Below are 15,752 nucleotides of genomic sequence, written 5' to 3'. Positions count from 1 at the left end.
GGGCAGGTGCAGCTCAAATGGAGGGCAGAGCTTTTGTGAAGTAGGTGAGGGGTTTTTCAGTGGTAACAATAGGGGTGGGAGGTAGTGACCCTGTGGGCTAGCTGTTGTGGGTAAACAGTGTGGCAGGAACAGAGGGTCATTTGAAGGGACCTGTTATGAGGAAGTCTGGCAAGGTAGATTCTGGTTTCTTTGGGGGCCTTGAGTGGCAGGCCTGAGGTGAACTAAGGAGACCCATCTGCTCTCAGAGATCTCTGACCAGGCCTCAGCCTCTATGGCACTCTCCTTCCTCTAAACTCATTGCATTTGTTTCTAAAACACTTTAGCATTTACCCATCTCTTCCCAGTGATACCTCTTACTGCCTTATGGACCTGTTGTAGCTTAATTTATGTGGAAGTTTGTATCATCTTCCCAGGAAGATGTAACTTTTTTATACATTAGGTACTAGAATATGAAAGGAGCTTAAGGCATTTGTTTAGCAGTTCCTCAATAGCTGCACTTTTGACCTTTTGGGTGGATAATTCTTTGTCTTTAGGTGAACAGGGGGCTGTACTGTGCATTGTAGGATATTTAACAGCATTTCTGGCCTTACCCACTAGCACTCCCCCAGTTATGACAACTAAAATATGCTTCCAGACATTGCCAAATGTCCCCTGGGCATGTATGCATGTGTAATCATCTCCACTGTTGAGAACCACTGTGTTAATAGATTGAATTCTGATTTACTAATTTTGTGAAGTGGAATAAAATGGAATGTTTGGTTCCTTGGGATAGCCATTTGTTAGTTTCTAATTCTAGTATCTAACATTCTCATACATTTTTAGTTTGCTACTTAGATTTTGTTTTTGTCTATCAGCTAGTTTTGAGATATACCTTCTGTGTGTTTTCATTGAAAGAGCTGCAGCCTGAGAATCTAGCAGCCTATCTTCTGGTCCTCATAAATGGCATTCTCAGCCTTAAATGCTTGCTCTGGAAGGGTAGTTCCTTGGAAACTGAGTGGCAAGGGTGTAAAAGAGAGGATGAAAGGCATTTAGGATATCTGGTTCATGGGTGCCAAAAAGGTTGGGGACTGCAGTTCTAATAAGAGATAGATTACTTTTTAAAAAAGATTTTATTTTATTTTTAAACAGAAGGGAAGGAAGGAGAAAGAGGGAGAGAAACATCAATGTGTGGTTGCTACTCACATGCCTCTCACTGGGGACCTGGCCCGCCACCTAGGCATGTGTCCCAACCAGGAATTGAACCTGCTGTACTCTGGTTCACAGGCCAGCACATAATCCACTGAGCCACACCAGCTAGGGCAGATAACATTTCATCACTCTAGTTCAACTTCCTGTCAATTCCAAGAAGCCTACAGCTTTATTTAAATCATCTCCTAAGAGTGAGAAACAATGTTTTTGCTTAGGTATTGGACATAGGTGGAATAGTACAGTGATGGAGCACTCAGCCTCCTGTGGGCAGACTACTACGCCCCAAATTCAGCTCTGTTGGTGACTGCTACCTTGTCCAAGTGGCAAGAAGTTGAAGAACTCACTTAACCTCTTTAGGTGCCCCACCTACCTCACAGGGTCATTGTGAACATTAAATTAGGTAGCAGCGTGAAGTGCATAGCAAAATGCCTGGCACTTAGTACCCATTAAGTTAATGTTAGTTGTTTGTATTGTGTAGTTTTAGTGAGCATTAAATGAGATTATGTATTTAACGCTCCAGGTATAATGCTTGACCCAACGAAGGCATTTAGTGAATGGTTCATTTTATTGAAGAGTAGTTGTATAAACATGATATGTCATCAGTAGCTTTTTTTTCCTTATAAAGCAGAATTTTATATCTAGCATTTAACTGCTGCCTCTGTGGATGGCAAGGCTGTGTGAATGCTATAAAGAAATGGTCATTCAATAACACTAATAATGAACTAATCATTCAACAGATATCTATTGAATGTTTACAGTGTGCTTAGCACTCTTGAATATCTTGAATGAGCTCTGTGATATTAGGGGTTGGAGTTGGCAGGGAAACACAAAGGAAACTGGCAGTTGTAAACAGAATGGTACAGCAAAGATAATGTTAAGATAAGAGTAAAAACAGGGTCTTATGGTAGCATACAAAGTCACTCCTAACTCAGTGTTCCTCAGTGTGGCTTCCCAGAGGAGGTGATGTCTAACTTAGATATTCAGGAGGAGTGAGAGTAAGCCAGGAGGGCTTTCCAGGCAGAGGGAACTGAAGGTATAGATGGTGAGAGGGAAGATGGCTCAGCAAGAACCAGGCAGTATTAGGCAGAGACACTGGGGATCGTGGTTTAAGAAAGTTGGGAAATGTAGTGGAGAGCCATGTGGATTTTAAGCAGGAGAGTAGCATGATTGAATTGGCTCTAGAACAATCACACAACTACAAGAGGGGAGCAGTCCAGGCATTTGGAGAATCACTCAGGAAGCTCTCTGTAATTCAGGTAAGAGGTAAAGATGGTCTGAATTTTGGATTGGCAGTGAAGATATAGAGAAGAGGAAAGATGTGAAAGATACTATGACTAAATGATTAAGTGGATGTAAATGTGGCTTGTTCATGTAGGTAAGTGGTGATGTAGGTAAGTGCATTTATCAACACAAGGAAGGAACCCTGAAAGACAGGGAGAGTGGTTTTGGACATTTTACTTGGAGACCTGTTCAGTAGGGATCTGAAACACAGGAGAACGAGCTGGGTTAGAGAGATGGATTGGGGAACGCTGCCCAGAGAGAATATGTTGATTTTATACAGTACAGCATAGAGCTCTGAGGAACCACACAGCACTTAAGGACCATCAGAGGAGTCAGGGGTGGAGGGTGGGGAGTGTGTGGCTCATAGAGACAACTAAGAATGGCCAGAGGGCAGGAGAAGAGCTAGGAAAAGTACCATCTTTTTATATCACTCTTTTTAATGTGGTAACATAGAAGGAAAGCCAAAAAAGGATAGTCTTAAGAAGAGAGAAAACAGAATTATTCAGGCATTTTCTTTCTTGCCTGGGTAGGTATTTTTAATTTATGAATGTTGTGGATAAAAGTCTTCAAAGCATTTTTCTGGAGTGCATTTCTAAATATGGCTGTGTCATTCTGAACTGACCAAAAAAAACCCATAGACATGGTTAGGCTTTAAACTTCATAGACAAAACTTAAACCAATCTCCTAAAGAATTCCCTGTACTGTCTGTACATTATCAAGGGTAGATATTTAAATTTACATTGTTGTGGTCTAGAGAGGAAATAATTTTCTGTATTTTTTCTCTGAAGAGGGATTTGTCTATGAGGTCATTCATCTTTTTTTTTTTAAATAACAGCTTTATTGACATAGAGCTAATATAATTCACCCATTTAAAATGTATAATTCAGTAGTTTTTAGCATGGGTGCTTGATATTCACAGTTAAACAACTACCATTACGATTAATTTTAGAACATTTCATCGCTCTAAAAAAAAGTATTCATTAGCAGTCATTCCTCATTCTTTCCAGCCACCCCAGCCCTACACAACCATTAATCTACTTTCTGTTTCAGTGGATTTGCCTGGACCTTCCATATTACTGGACTCATACAATATGTGGCCTTTTATGTCTGTCTTCCTTCATTCAACATAATGTTTTTGAGGCTCACTTTATGTTACAGCATGTATCAGTACTTTATTCGGTTTGTTTTTTTTTTGTCTGAGTAATATTACTCCATTATATGCTTATATTACATTTTAGTTATCCATTTATCTGTTGTTTTTTTTTTTATTTTATTTATTTATCTTTAGAGAGGAAGGGAAGGAGAGAAGGAGAGAAACATCAGTGTGTGGTTGCCTCTCGTGAGTCCCCTGCTGGGAAACTGGCCTGCAACCCAGGCATGTGCCCTGACTGGGAATCGAACCGCGATCGTGTGGTTCGCAGGCCCGTGCTCAATCCACTGAGCTACACCAGCCAGGGCAGATTTGAGATTTGATCTGTATTTCATCATCAGTTTTCACAAGGTCAATTTAGTTGCAAAATTTGCAACTGTAGAAGAACGGATGAACATTTGACTAGAGAAATTACAGAAAAGTGTTTGTATATATGTGTGTGTAGTGAAAGATGCTGCAAACATATAAATCAGGGGTGTCAGACTCATTTTCATTGGGGGCCACATCAGCCTCACAGTTGCCTTCAAAGGTCTGAAATAATTTTAGGACTGTATAAATGTAACTACCTGTAACTGTTAAGGAGTTGAAATTTTGTACATTTAGCCCTTTGAAGGCAACCACAAGGGTGATGTGGCCCTTGGTGAAAATGAGTTTGACATCCTTGATATAAATGATGAAGGAAGGCTCCCCAGAGAAATAGCTGGCACTCTCCATCCAGATAAAGCCTGAGCTTGATTAAGAAACAGGGTGCTTGATCATCCTGTTACTTAGCTGTAACTCTGAAGTAGAAACTGTGATCTTTGCTTTCTTTCCCACAGCAACTATCCAAAGGCTACAGAAACTGCAGCCACTGCCAGGCTACTGCAAACCAGTGGCCTGGCAAGTAGAGCGGTAGTTTGCCACATAGATGAATGTAGGCCCATCCATACTGAAGCATGTATCAGAATTTCCTTCCTTTTGGGGCTAAATAACAGACCATTGTATCATTATACTGCATTTTATTTATCCATTCATTCGTTGATGGACATTTGGCTTATTTCCACTTTTTGGCCACTGTGAATAATTCTGCTGTGAGCCTTGGTGTACAAATAACTGTTTGAGTTCCTCCTTTCAGTTCTTTTGTGTACATACCCGGGATTGGAATTGCTGGATTTTATGGTAATTATATGATTTTTTGAGGAACTGCCATACTGTTTTCCACAGTGGTCATACCATTTTATATCCCCTCCAGCCATATAGTTAAAATTTCTTCACATCCTTGACAAAGTTTTACTGTATTTTTTCAGACTATAAGATGCACCCCCCAGATTTGGGAGGAAAGGGGATGCATCTTATAGTCCAAATGTAGTTTGCCTGGCTCTCTGTGTATGGGGGGGCAGTGATGGAGCGGGGGTCACAGGTTATTAAATATTTTACCACATTTTTTGCTTCAATTTTTTTCCCCTATTTTCTTCCTCTAAAACCTAGGTGCATCTTATGGTCCAGTATGCCTTATAGTCCTAAAATAACTATATTTTCTGTGTTTTTCCCCCTTTTGAAAAATATTTTATTTATTATTTATTTTTAGAGAGAGGGGAAGGGAAAGAGAAAGAGTAGGAGAGAAACATCAATGTATCCCCTACTGGGGACCTGGCCTGCAACCCAGGCATGTGCCCTGACTAGGAATCAAACCAGTGACCCTTTGCTTCACAGGCCTGTGCTAAATCCACTGAGCTACTCCAGCCAAGGCTTTTTCCTTTATTTATAATAGCCATCCTTAGGCTGTTATATGAAGTGGTATCTCATTGTGGTTTTGCATTGTGTTTCCCTAATGTTTAATGATGTTAAGCATCTTTTCATGTGCTTTTTGGCTCTTTGTCTATTTCTTTGGACATATTTCTATTCAAGTCCTTTACCCATTTTATAGTTGGACTGTTTGGTTTATTGATCAGTGGGCTGTGATCATGAGTTGTAGAAGTTCTTTATATAGTCTAGGTATTAGTTCCTTTTCAGATATATGATTTAGAGATAGTTTTCCCATTTTATGGGCTGCTTTTTTGGTCTATTAATAATTCTTTTGATGTACAGAAATTTTAATTTTGATGAAGTCTAATCAGCCTATTTTCTATTGCCTGTGCTTTTGATGTCTTATTCAAGAAATTGCCAAGTCCAAACTCATTAATTTTTATATGTTTAATTTTTTCTCTGGAAGAGTTATTGTTGATGCTTAAATTGTCTCGTTATTGGCCATTAATAGAGCTTTTTTTTTTTTAGGTTGACCCTGGGTCCTTTTGACATGAGCCGGGTAGTAGTAGATGGATTCCCTGCTTCTGGCATGATACAAATTTCTGGACTGTTCTGACCAGCTGGCTCAGTTGGTTGGAGTATCATCCTGTACACCAAAGGGTTGTGGGTTTGATTTCTAGTCAGGGCACATACCTAGGTTTCAGGTTTGATCCCCAGTGTGAACAGGGGACATCTAATTGATGTTTCTTTCTCACATCAGTGTTTGTTTCTCTCTCAAATCAGTAAACATATCCTCGGGTGAGGATTGCCAAAAAAAAAAGAAAGAAAGAAAGAAATCCTGTGTTTATCTTTTTGTTTCTGACTCCAGATCTAGAATCAGCCATTTCTGTAAGGAGCGCTGATTCTTTTTGGTGGGAAATTGTATTAGGAGCATTTGTTGCAATTGGGATGTGAATTCTAGGTCTTTTCTGTAAAGTCAGTATGCATTTTTCAGAAAGAAAAAGAGAAATAATGATTTCAGACTGATATTTCAAATTCAAATAGAGGGTTAAAGGATTTTTATTACTTTGAATTTTATATTCACGTCTCTTTTCCTTTGTTGACAGTAACACCAGAGAGGTACAGATGAAATAGTGTTTTAACTTGAAATAAACCTCTGTGTGGTTATGCCACCTACTTGATAGTTTGGGTTCATTTGTCTGTTTTTTATTTTTAAGGATTGTTTTCTTTTTTATTTACTTTTTTAAAGTTATTCCATATTTACATGGTTCTAAAGATATAACTATAAAGCAAGGTAGAGAGAAGTATGTCTTTCTTCCCTGCTTTTGTTCCTTTCTATACCTCAGAGGTAAACATTTTTTGTTGGTTTTTGGTTTATTCTTCCATTGCTTAATTTTAAAACTATGTCAGAAAATGTGTGTGTGTATGCTCCCTATGCCCTACTCTACTTTCCTTGTTTTTCATCTTGGCAATCATATTTCTTATTTCCAAGAATTCTTACCTGATTTCTGCTTCCTTTATGATTTACTTCCTTATGATTTTGCTTGCTTCTCAGATCTCTCTGCAGATACCAGAGTTTCTTTTCAAGAGTTTTTCTGGGACCAAAAAAGGTGTTTCTTCAGGGGTCTGATCTGCTTTTTTTAATTTAAAAATGTTTATTTTTTATAATATACATTGAGCATTTCCAAAAATACAATTACAGTGATTTCAAAATGCAATCACTGATTCAATAAATATCCTCTATAATTACCTTCAGTCAATACTTAGAAATATATGTAGACACTAAGCTAACAAAATAAATAATGATCTGCTTTTCATCTTAATTGTCCTTTTTGTCCTCTTCGTTTTCTTTTGCTATCTAGTGATCTGTGTCAATGAAGAACTGACCTGATTAAAAAGGTAATTGACAAAAGTTTCCTCTTCTGGCAGTCCTCTTGCCTTAATAGCAGTTTGCTGATTCATTGACCAGAGTGAGAAGTATGGAGGAGAGGTAGATGAACCTATTTCCCACTCCTGACTTCTGTACCTGCTTACTCAAAGGATTTTTATTACTTTGATTTCTGTATTCATGTCTCTTCTCCTTTGTTGACAGTAACATCAGAGAGGTACAGACAAAACACTGTTTTAACTTGAAATAAACCTTTTGTTAAAAAAGGTTTTATTTATCTTTTAGAGAATAAGGGAAGGAGAGAAGGAGAGAAATATCGATGTATGGTTGCCTCTCATGCATCCCCTGCTGGGAACTGGCCTGCAACCCAGGCATGTGTCCTGACTGGGAATCGAACTGCGATCCTTTGGTTCGCAGGCCCACGCTCAATCCACTGAGCTATATGAGCCAGGTAGAAATAAACCTTCTTTGTGTAGTAATGCCACCTACTTGATAAATAGTTCAGGTTCATTTGTCTGTTTTTTATTTTTAAGGATTATTTTCTTTTTTAAAGTTATGTACAATATTTACATGGTTCACTCAACGCTGGGCATTTATCCAGCTCCTCCAGGAAAAGGGGCTCTGCCTTTCTGCCCACTTTTGACTTCGCATGTTCTGGGAAGTGTCTAGCTCTGCTCTGGTCTGTCTTGTCACACAATTAACTGCTTCTCCTCCATCTTCTAGAAAGTGACCAGCATTAAAATAGACTATATCCCTTGGCCCTTCTCGTTACTGTTATGCTATGATTTCCTTTGTGAACGTCTTTACTATTATGTCATTGGGGTTTGAGGAGGATAGGGAGGTAAGTACATATGCTTTTTTATTTAGCTTGTCGTCTTGAAATGAAACTACTTTGTGCCATATCATTGCTGTCAACAGGACTTCTTTTCACTCTATTTTGTCTGTTGGGTTAATAAGTGAAATGGATTTAAAATTTGTTCTCTGTAATCACAAATTATAGCTATCACTTCACTGAAACATGATACTGCCCACCCTAGGATGCATAGATTTTTACTCTCTTCAGGGATTAGGTGATTTTACAAGACCTTTCTTGTTTGTCAGTAACTTTTTCCAGAAAAGCAGAGGTCATAGACCTTTATTGTATGGGAATAATAAGATAAAACATGGTGCTTAATATGTACCAGACATGATTCTAAGTGCTTTATATGTATGAATTTATTTAACTCAATAACAGTAGTTACTGTTACTATATCTATTTTGCAGACGATGAAACTGAGGCACAGAGAGGTTAAAGAACTTGCCCAAGGTCACATAGCTGGTAAGTGGCAGAGCCAGGATTTCACCCAGTTAGTCCACTCAAAGGCCACCTTTGTCCACGCTGCTCTCTAAGGGGAAGCTCTTCAGATTTTCTCAGGATGACAATTTTTATGTATTATCAGTTATGAGTATAAGAAGCTTTCTTAAACTTTATGTAATTTCAAGTGTGTTCTTTCTTATTGTTTTAAATAGAAATTGCTGATAACATTGATTGCAGAAAGGAGTGTTTTAAATGATGTGACCAGGTCTGAATTCAGTTTTAATCTACTGAGAACTTTTGCAAATTATTGTGGTCTTGAAAAGATACAACATCTACTAAAGTGTCATTTTCTGCTCTGTGTTTGATGATCTTAGGCAGCAGTAAAATTTAAGAACATGTTTTAGCCCTTCAGGCAGATAAACATGGGGCACGGGAAGCATTAAAAATAGTTAAGACAAGCATTGAGAATAATTTTACTTTAAAAAAAGTGATATATCTAGGTGATGGGATGCATGCTTGTATGCCTTTTAAACTTTTTATTACAGAAATGTTTGGTCAGCCTGGCTGGTGTGGCTCAGTGGATTGAGCATGGGCCTGTGAGCATGGGCTGGTTCGATTCCCAGTCAGGGCACATGCCTGGGTTGCAGGCCAGGTCCCCAGTGGGGTACATATGGGAGGCAGCCACACATTGATGTTTCTCTCCCACTCTTTCTCCTTCTCTTTCCCTGTCTCTAAAAATAAATAAATCAAATATTTAAAAAAAGAAATGTTTGGTCAAATACAACAGTTGAGCAAATAATATGATGAACCTCAGTTTTCAACACTATCTTGCCAGAGAATATTATGTTCACCTCTGTGAAGACTCCTTAGGTAGATGTCACTTCCTTCTCTGCATATAGTTTCTTGGCAAAATCTGATTTGAAAATGAAAGAACTCGAATGGTGTTTTATTGATAGTTCCATAACATTTCCTGCCTTGTTTGTTTGTTTGTTTGTTTGTTTTTTCCTTTCTCTCTCTTTCTTTCTTTCCTCCCCTTCCTCCCTTTCCTTTCCTTTTAAAGATTTTACTTATTTTCAGAGAGACTGGGGAAGGGAGGGAGAAAGAGAAGGAGAGAAACATTGACTGGTTGCCTCTTGCATGTCCCCAACCAGGACCTGGCTGGCAACCCAAGCATGTGCCCTGACTAGAAATCTATCAGGTGATCTTTCACTTTGCAGGGGTGATGCCCAACCTGCTGAGCCAAACCCATCAGTACTCAACACTGTCTAGTTGTGATTACACCAAAGATCAGCATAGGAATGCCAGATATGTTAAAAATAAATTAAAACCAATTTCCATCTTAAGGAATTTGTTTTCTCTGCCTGAAAGAGAACCCCAGGCTTGACTATGGTACCTAAATGGTTGTGTTAGAAGCAATTATAATACAAATGGAAATTTTCATTGAATTCTCCAGTGAGCCCCTTAGTTCTTGGAAATAGCCATTTATCACATGGGGGTAGCATGTTTCCTTCTGGATTCTTGAGTGAATAGGAATATTGCTGAAATACTTCAGTTGCATTAAGTGGTGTTCATGCAGTTAGCGTCTTCAGGTGTCCATGCTTAGGTGCCCTCAATCCTTTTCACTTTCAGCAAATTTTCAGCTGAGCATTTTGGTTCTCAAATTATAGCATGCATCAGAATCACTTGGGAAGCTTTTGAAAAAATGCATATTCTCTGCGAACCAGACAGTCTCGGTTCGATTCCCAGTCAGGGCACATACCTGGGTTGCAGGCCAGTTCCCTGCAGGCCAGTTCCCTGCAGGCCAATTCCCAGCAGGGGACGCACGAAAGGCAACCATACATTGATTTTTCTCTCCCACTCTCCTTCCCTTCCCCTCTAAAGATAAATAAATAAAATCTTTTAAAAAAATTCATATTCTCTGCTCCTACCCCCAAAGATTGATTCTTTACATTTGGATTGTGTCCAGGAATCTGCATTTTAGTAATCATTCCATTTAGAGTGGTTTTCTGATTCTAATATCAGCATAGGAAGCCCTTTAGCCATGTGTGGTTTTCATTGGCTGCTTCTTTCTTTCATCCTAGTCTTAATAACGTTAATGTTAATATAGCATCTTGCAAAAAAACTTGCTTAAAAAGTTTTCATTCTTTTTCTTAAAGATTTTATTTACTTATTTTTAGAGAGAAGAGGGAGGAAGAGAGGGAGAGAAGCATAGATCAGTGTGCAATAGATACTTCTATAAATCGTTTGCCTCTCTTATGCCCCCAGCTGGGGACCTGGCCCACAACCTAGACATGTGCCCTGACCAAGGATTGAACTAGTGACTTTTGGGTTTGCAGACCTGCACTCAATCCACTGGGCCACACCAGCTAGGGCAAACGTTTTCATTCTTAGTAACATATTTAGTGACCATTATGAATACCACTATACACTGATATGACCTATAGACAGACTTATCCTCATGCAGGTGCCCCTTTGGTCCTGGAAAATTCAATTCTGATGCTCATGGGTCTAAGAACCACACTTTGAGAACATATGGGTGTAGGTAGTGAGTGGTGCGGGTGCACAGGGTCCTAGGTGTATTTTTCTTTGGTTCCCTTTAATGCATTATCCTGAGCATTAGGACCAACACTAGATACAGAAAATGAGGCTCAGTTTTGAACAAGTTACCTATTGCTTGTAACTCAATGTAGGGGAAGGGAAGCTCAGGTAGTGTAGAGGGCAGGTGTTTCTTCACCTGGGGCTACGGTGCTAAAAATGAGTGGAAGCTTTGATGTTTTTGAATATGTGTTTGAATAAGGAGTATTCTTTTATCAACATCTTTAAGGAATCTGTAACCTTTTCCTCCCCCAACCTTCACTTCCTTACTCTGTGTAAAAAAATGCAACAACAACAAAAAACTCCTGGAGCAGCCTGTATAAGAATCACCTTGACCTCTGGAAAGCAACTGTGGGAACTGCACATTGTAATACTGCCTTTTCAGGGTGGAATCAGATTTGCTTTTGCCATCTGGTCAGAACTTTGCTATACACAGCTGAGCTGGATGGATAGCTATGACCAACTTGGAATGCTTTCTCATTATCCCAAGTCTCCCTACATTTCCCAGCCTACATTGGCACCAAGTGACTAATTCTGGCCAAAGGGCTTTCATGGGAAATGATGTGTGTCATTCCAGTGGGAAACAGTAAAGAATGGGTATGATTTTCTTTTCTTCATGCTGACATAACTCTGGAAAACACAGGTTCTAGTGATGTCCCTGTAAATTGAAGAAGGGCTGCCAGATGCACAGTGAACTTCATGTGAGCAAGAAATAAATCTTTATTAGGGTAGGCCTCTTGTTTAAGGGTTTGTGACTGCAGTGTAGCTTAATCTATCTCCAGTCTGGGTAGTTCAGAACAGAACATTTATTTATGTGCTTGGAATTCTGAGACTCAAGATACACAAGTTTGATACACTGTATGGGCTGTGTAAAACCTACAGTATCCTGGGATTTTTCCCCACTCATCTGTAAATTGAAGGGCTCAAATTAGGTGATCTTTAAGGGACAGGTTCTGGGTAGCACCATTTAAATACAGATTTCTGGTTGGAATATAAAAAGGACATTAAATGTGACATTAAAGGTATCCTGGGAAACTTATTTTTATGTACTTGTTTATAGTTACAAAAGGAATCACGTGTCTGTTAAATAAGATGTTACATAAAGAAAATGGCAATGAAAGATGAAATAATTTTTTTTAAATGACGGCTTTATGGAGATATAACTCACATACCATATGTGTTTTAGTATATTCAGAGTTGTGCAGCCATCACCACTCTCCAACTTCTGAATCTTGTCATCACCCTGCAAAAGGAAACCCATTAGCAGTTACTCCCCGTTCCACAAATCTTTCTGTTTCTGTGGATTTGCCTGTTCTGGCCATTTCATGTCAGTTGGATCATATAATATATGTGGCTTCACATATCCAGCTTCTTAAGAGTCCAATTGCTTGGTCATATGGCTCTTTTCTGTTTAACATTTTGAGGAACTGCCAAACTGCTTTTCACAGTGCCAGTATCATTTTGCATTTCCGCCAGCACCTCATGAAGGTTCCAGTTTCTCCACATTCTCGCCCACAGTTAGCTTCTGTTTCGTTTTGTGTTTGTTTTAATTGTAGTCATTTTAGTGTGTGAGGTGGTGTCTTACTGTGGTTTTGATTTGTATTTCCTTAATTACTAATTGTGCTAAACATTTTTCGTTTTTTTTTAATATTTTATTTATTTATTTTTAGAAAGAGAGAAAGGGAGGTAGAAAGAGAGGGAGAGAAACATCAATGTGTGGTTCCCTCTAGTGTGCCCCCTATTAGGGACCCGGCCCGCAACCCAGGCATGTGCCCTGACTGGGAATCAAACCCGCAACCCCTCGGTTTGCAGGCCAGTGCTTAATCCAATGAGCCACACCAGCCAGGGCTCTTATTTTTAAATCTATTTTATTGATTATGCTACTACAGTTGTCCCGTTTTTTTCTTCCCTTTATTCCCCTCCATCCTACACCTTCTCCCACCAGCATTCTAGCCTCTTAGTTCATGCCCGTGGGTCATACATACAAGTTCTTTAGCTTCTCCATTTCCTGTGCCGTTCTTAACCTCCTCCTGTCTATTTTGTACCTACCATTTATGCTTCTTATTCACTGTACTGTTTTTCCTCTATTCTCCCCCCACCCCTGCTGATAACTCTATATGTGATCTCCATTCTGTAATTCTGTTCCTGTCGTTTGTTTAGTTTGTTTTTGTTTTTGTTTTTAGGTTCAGTTGTTGGTAGTTGTTTGCTGTCATTTTACTGTTCATATTTTTTATCTTCTTTTTCTTAGATAAGTCCCATTAACATTTCATATAATAAGGGCTTGGTGATGATGAAGTCCTTCAACTTGACCTTATCTGAGAAGCACTTTATCTGCCCTTCCATTCTAAATAAAGGCTTTGCTGGATAGAGTAATCTTGGGTATAGGTCCTTGCCTTTCATGACTTTGAATACTTCTTTCCAGCCCCTTCTTGCCTGTAAGGTTTCTTTTGAGAAATCAGCCGACAGTCTGATGGGAACTCTTCTGTAGGTAACTGCCTCCTTTTCTCTTGCTGCTGTTAAGATTCTCTCCTTATCTTTAATCTTGGGTAATGTAATTATATGTGCCTTGGTGTGTGCTTCCTTACGTGCAGCTTCTTTGGGATTCTCTGAGCTTCCTGGACTTGCACATCTAGTTCCTTTGCCAGATTGGGGAAGTTTTTCTTCGATATTTTTTCAAATAAGTGTTCAGTTTCCATTCTTCCTCTTCTTTTCTGGCACCCCTATGATTCAGAAGTTGTCCCAGAGGTTCCTCAGCCTCTCCTAATTTTTTTTGAATTTTTATTTCTTCATTCTGTTCTGGTTGAATGTTTATTTCTTCCTTCTGGTTCAAACTGTTGATTTGAGTCCCGGTTTCCTTTTCTTCACTGTTGGTTCCCTGTATATTTTTTATATTTCACTTTGCATAACCTTCACTTTTTCCTTTATTTTACGACCCTGTTCAACCATTTCTGTGAGCATCCTGGTTACCAGTGTTTTGAACTCTGCATCTGATAGGTTGGCTGTCTCTTCATCACTTAGTTCTATTTTTGGAGTTTTGACCTGTTCTTTCACTTGGCCATATTTATTTGTCTTGGCGCAATGGTTATGTTGTAAGGGGCAGAGCCTTAGGCAACCCACATCACTGCCTTGTGGCACTGTGTGTAGGGGAGGGGTTAGAGGGGGAACAGTGGCACTTGCTCAGCTCTCAGCCATCTTTCAGTTACTTTCCCCACTACCCACAAGCAAATTGGGCCCTTCTGGTGCTGGTTATGGGGTGGGTGGGTTTGTGCATGTTCTAGGACCCCATGGGTCTCTCCAACCCATCAGGGTCCTAGAGAGTTTCTCCCACCACTGCAACCCTCATAGGCTGAGAATTTTTCCCACCACTGCAACCCCCACAGGTTTTTACACACAGAGGTTTTGAGGCTTTATTGCCCTGTGCTGGAATGCTGGGTTTCGCAGTCTGTCTTGCTCCCCAGTTGTTCATTCCGGTTTACTCACTGGCAAATGTGGGACTGCCCGCTTCTCCAGCTGCTGCCTGCCACTTGTCCTCTCCACCCTGGCTGCCTGTCTCCACCCCTCCTACCAGTCTGAATGAATATTTCCTTAACTCCTTGGTTGTGGGGCTTCCATATAGTTTGCTTTTCTGGCAATTCTGGTTAGTTTTGTTCTTAAATTTGTTTTTGCTCTACTTTAGTTGTATGAGGAGGTAAAGTATATCTATCTATGCCTCCATCTTGGCCAGAAGAGTGCTGAGCATTTTTTTCATTTGCTTATTGGTCAGTTTTATATGTTTGAAGAAATGTCTGTTCCAGTCCTTTGCCCACCTTTTAATTGGGTCATTTGTCATTTTATTGTTGAATTTTAAGAGTTCTTTATGTACTCTAGATACTAGACCCTTAGGAGATAGATGATTTTCAAATATTTTTGTCCATATTGTAGGTTGTCTCTTCACCTTGATCGTGATCTTTGCTGTACAAATATCTTTAATTTTGAAATTCAGTTGTCAATTTTTTCTTTCGTTGCTTGTACTTTAGATGTCATGTCCATGACACTATTGTGTAATGCAAGATCACAAAGCTTTACACATATTTTAGAAGAGTTTTGTAGTTTTAGCTCTTGTATTTTGGTCTTTCATTATTTGAGTTAATTTTTGTAAGATAGGGGTCCATATCCATTCTTTTGCTTGTGGATGTCTAGTTCTCCCAGCATCATTTATTGAAAATACTGTTCTTTCCCAGCCAAATAGTTTTGGCAGCCTTTTCTGAAATCAGTTGACCATGGATATATGGGTTTACTCTAAACTCTCAATTTTAAAGTATATATGTAAAATCTTTCCTTATGCCAGTATTCCACTATCTTGATTACTATAATTGTATGGTGGGTTTTACAATCAGGAAGTGTGAGTCCTCCACATATTCTTTTTACTATTTGTTTGGCCTTCTTGAGTCTCTTGCATTTTCATAAGATTTTTAAGATTAGCTTGCCCATTTCTATAAAAAACTTAATTCAGTTTGGTAGAGATTGCATTGAATTTGTAGATGAACTTGGTGATAATATTTTTAAGTTTTACAAATTTCATTTAAATAAATTTTGGAAGCATAAACTAAAATAAGTTTATGTTGCTTTTTAGAAAAAATTAGGTTACG

The 15,752-nt window shown here is 39.0% G+C and overlaps 1 protein-coding gene across 4 annotated transcripts in view; it reads left to right on the top strand.

Annotated features, from left to right (window-relative positions):
* Nucleotides 1-15,752, top strand: part of GARRE1 (granule associated Rac and RHOG effector 1) — an 88,039-nt gene that overhangs the window by 15,424 nt on the left and 56,863 nt on the right. For 2 of the 4 annotated variants that reach the window (XM_053670551.1, XM_053670549.1), the window contains exon 2: nucleotides 8,496-8,550. The exons of 1 other annotated variant lie outside the window; for it this stretch is intronic. The gene's annotated coding sequence lies outside the window, so the exon portion shown is untranslated. Of the gene's footprint in view, nucleotides 1-7,206; nucleotides 7,244-8,495; nucleotides 8,551-15,752 lie in introns of all 4 variants that reach the window. One more of the 4 variants, XM_053670550.1, reaches the window with a different exon arrangement.

Source organism: Artibeus jamaicensis, unplaced genomic scaffold (assembly GCF_021234435.1).
Source record: "Artibeus jamaicensis isolate MK-2021 breed Jamaican fruit bat unplaced genomic scaffold, CSHL_Jam_final contig_589, whole genome shotgun sequence".
NCBI classification, from domain to species: Eukaryota; Metazoa; Chordata; class Mammalia; order Chiroptera; family Phyllostomidae; genus Artibeus; species Artibeus jamaicensis.
The sequence above is the reverse complement of the archived record's forward strand: the minus strand, read 5'-3'. Positions and strand labels throughout refer to the sequence as shown.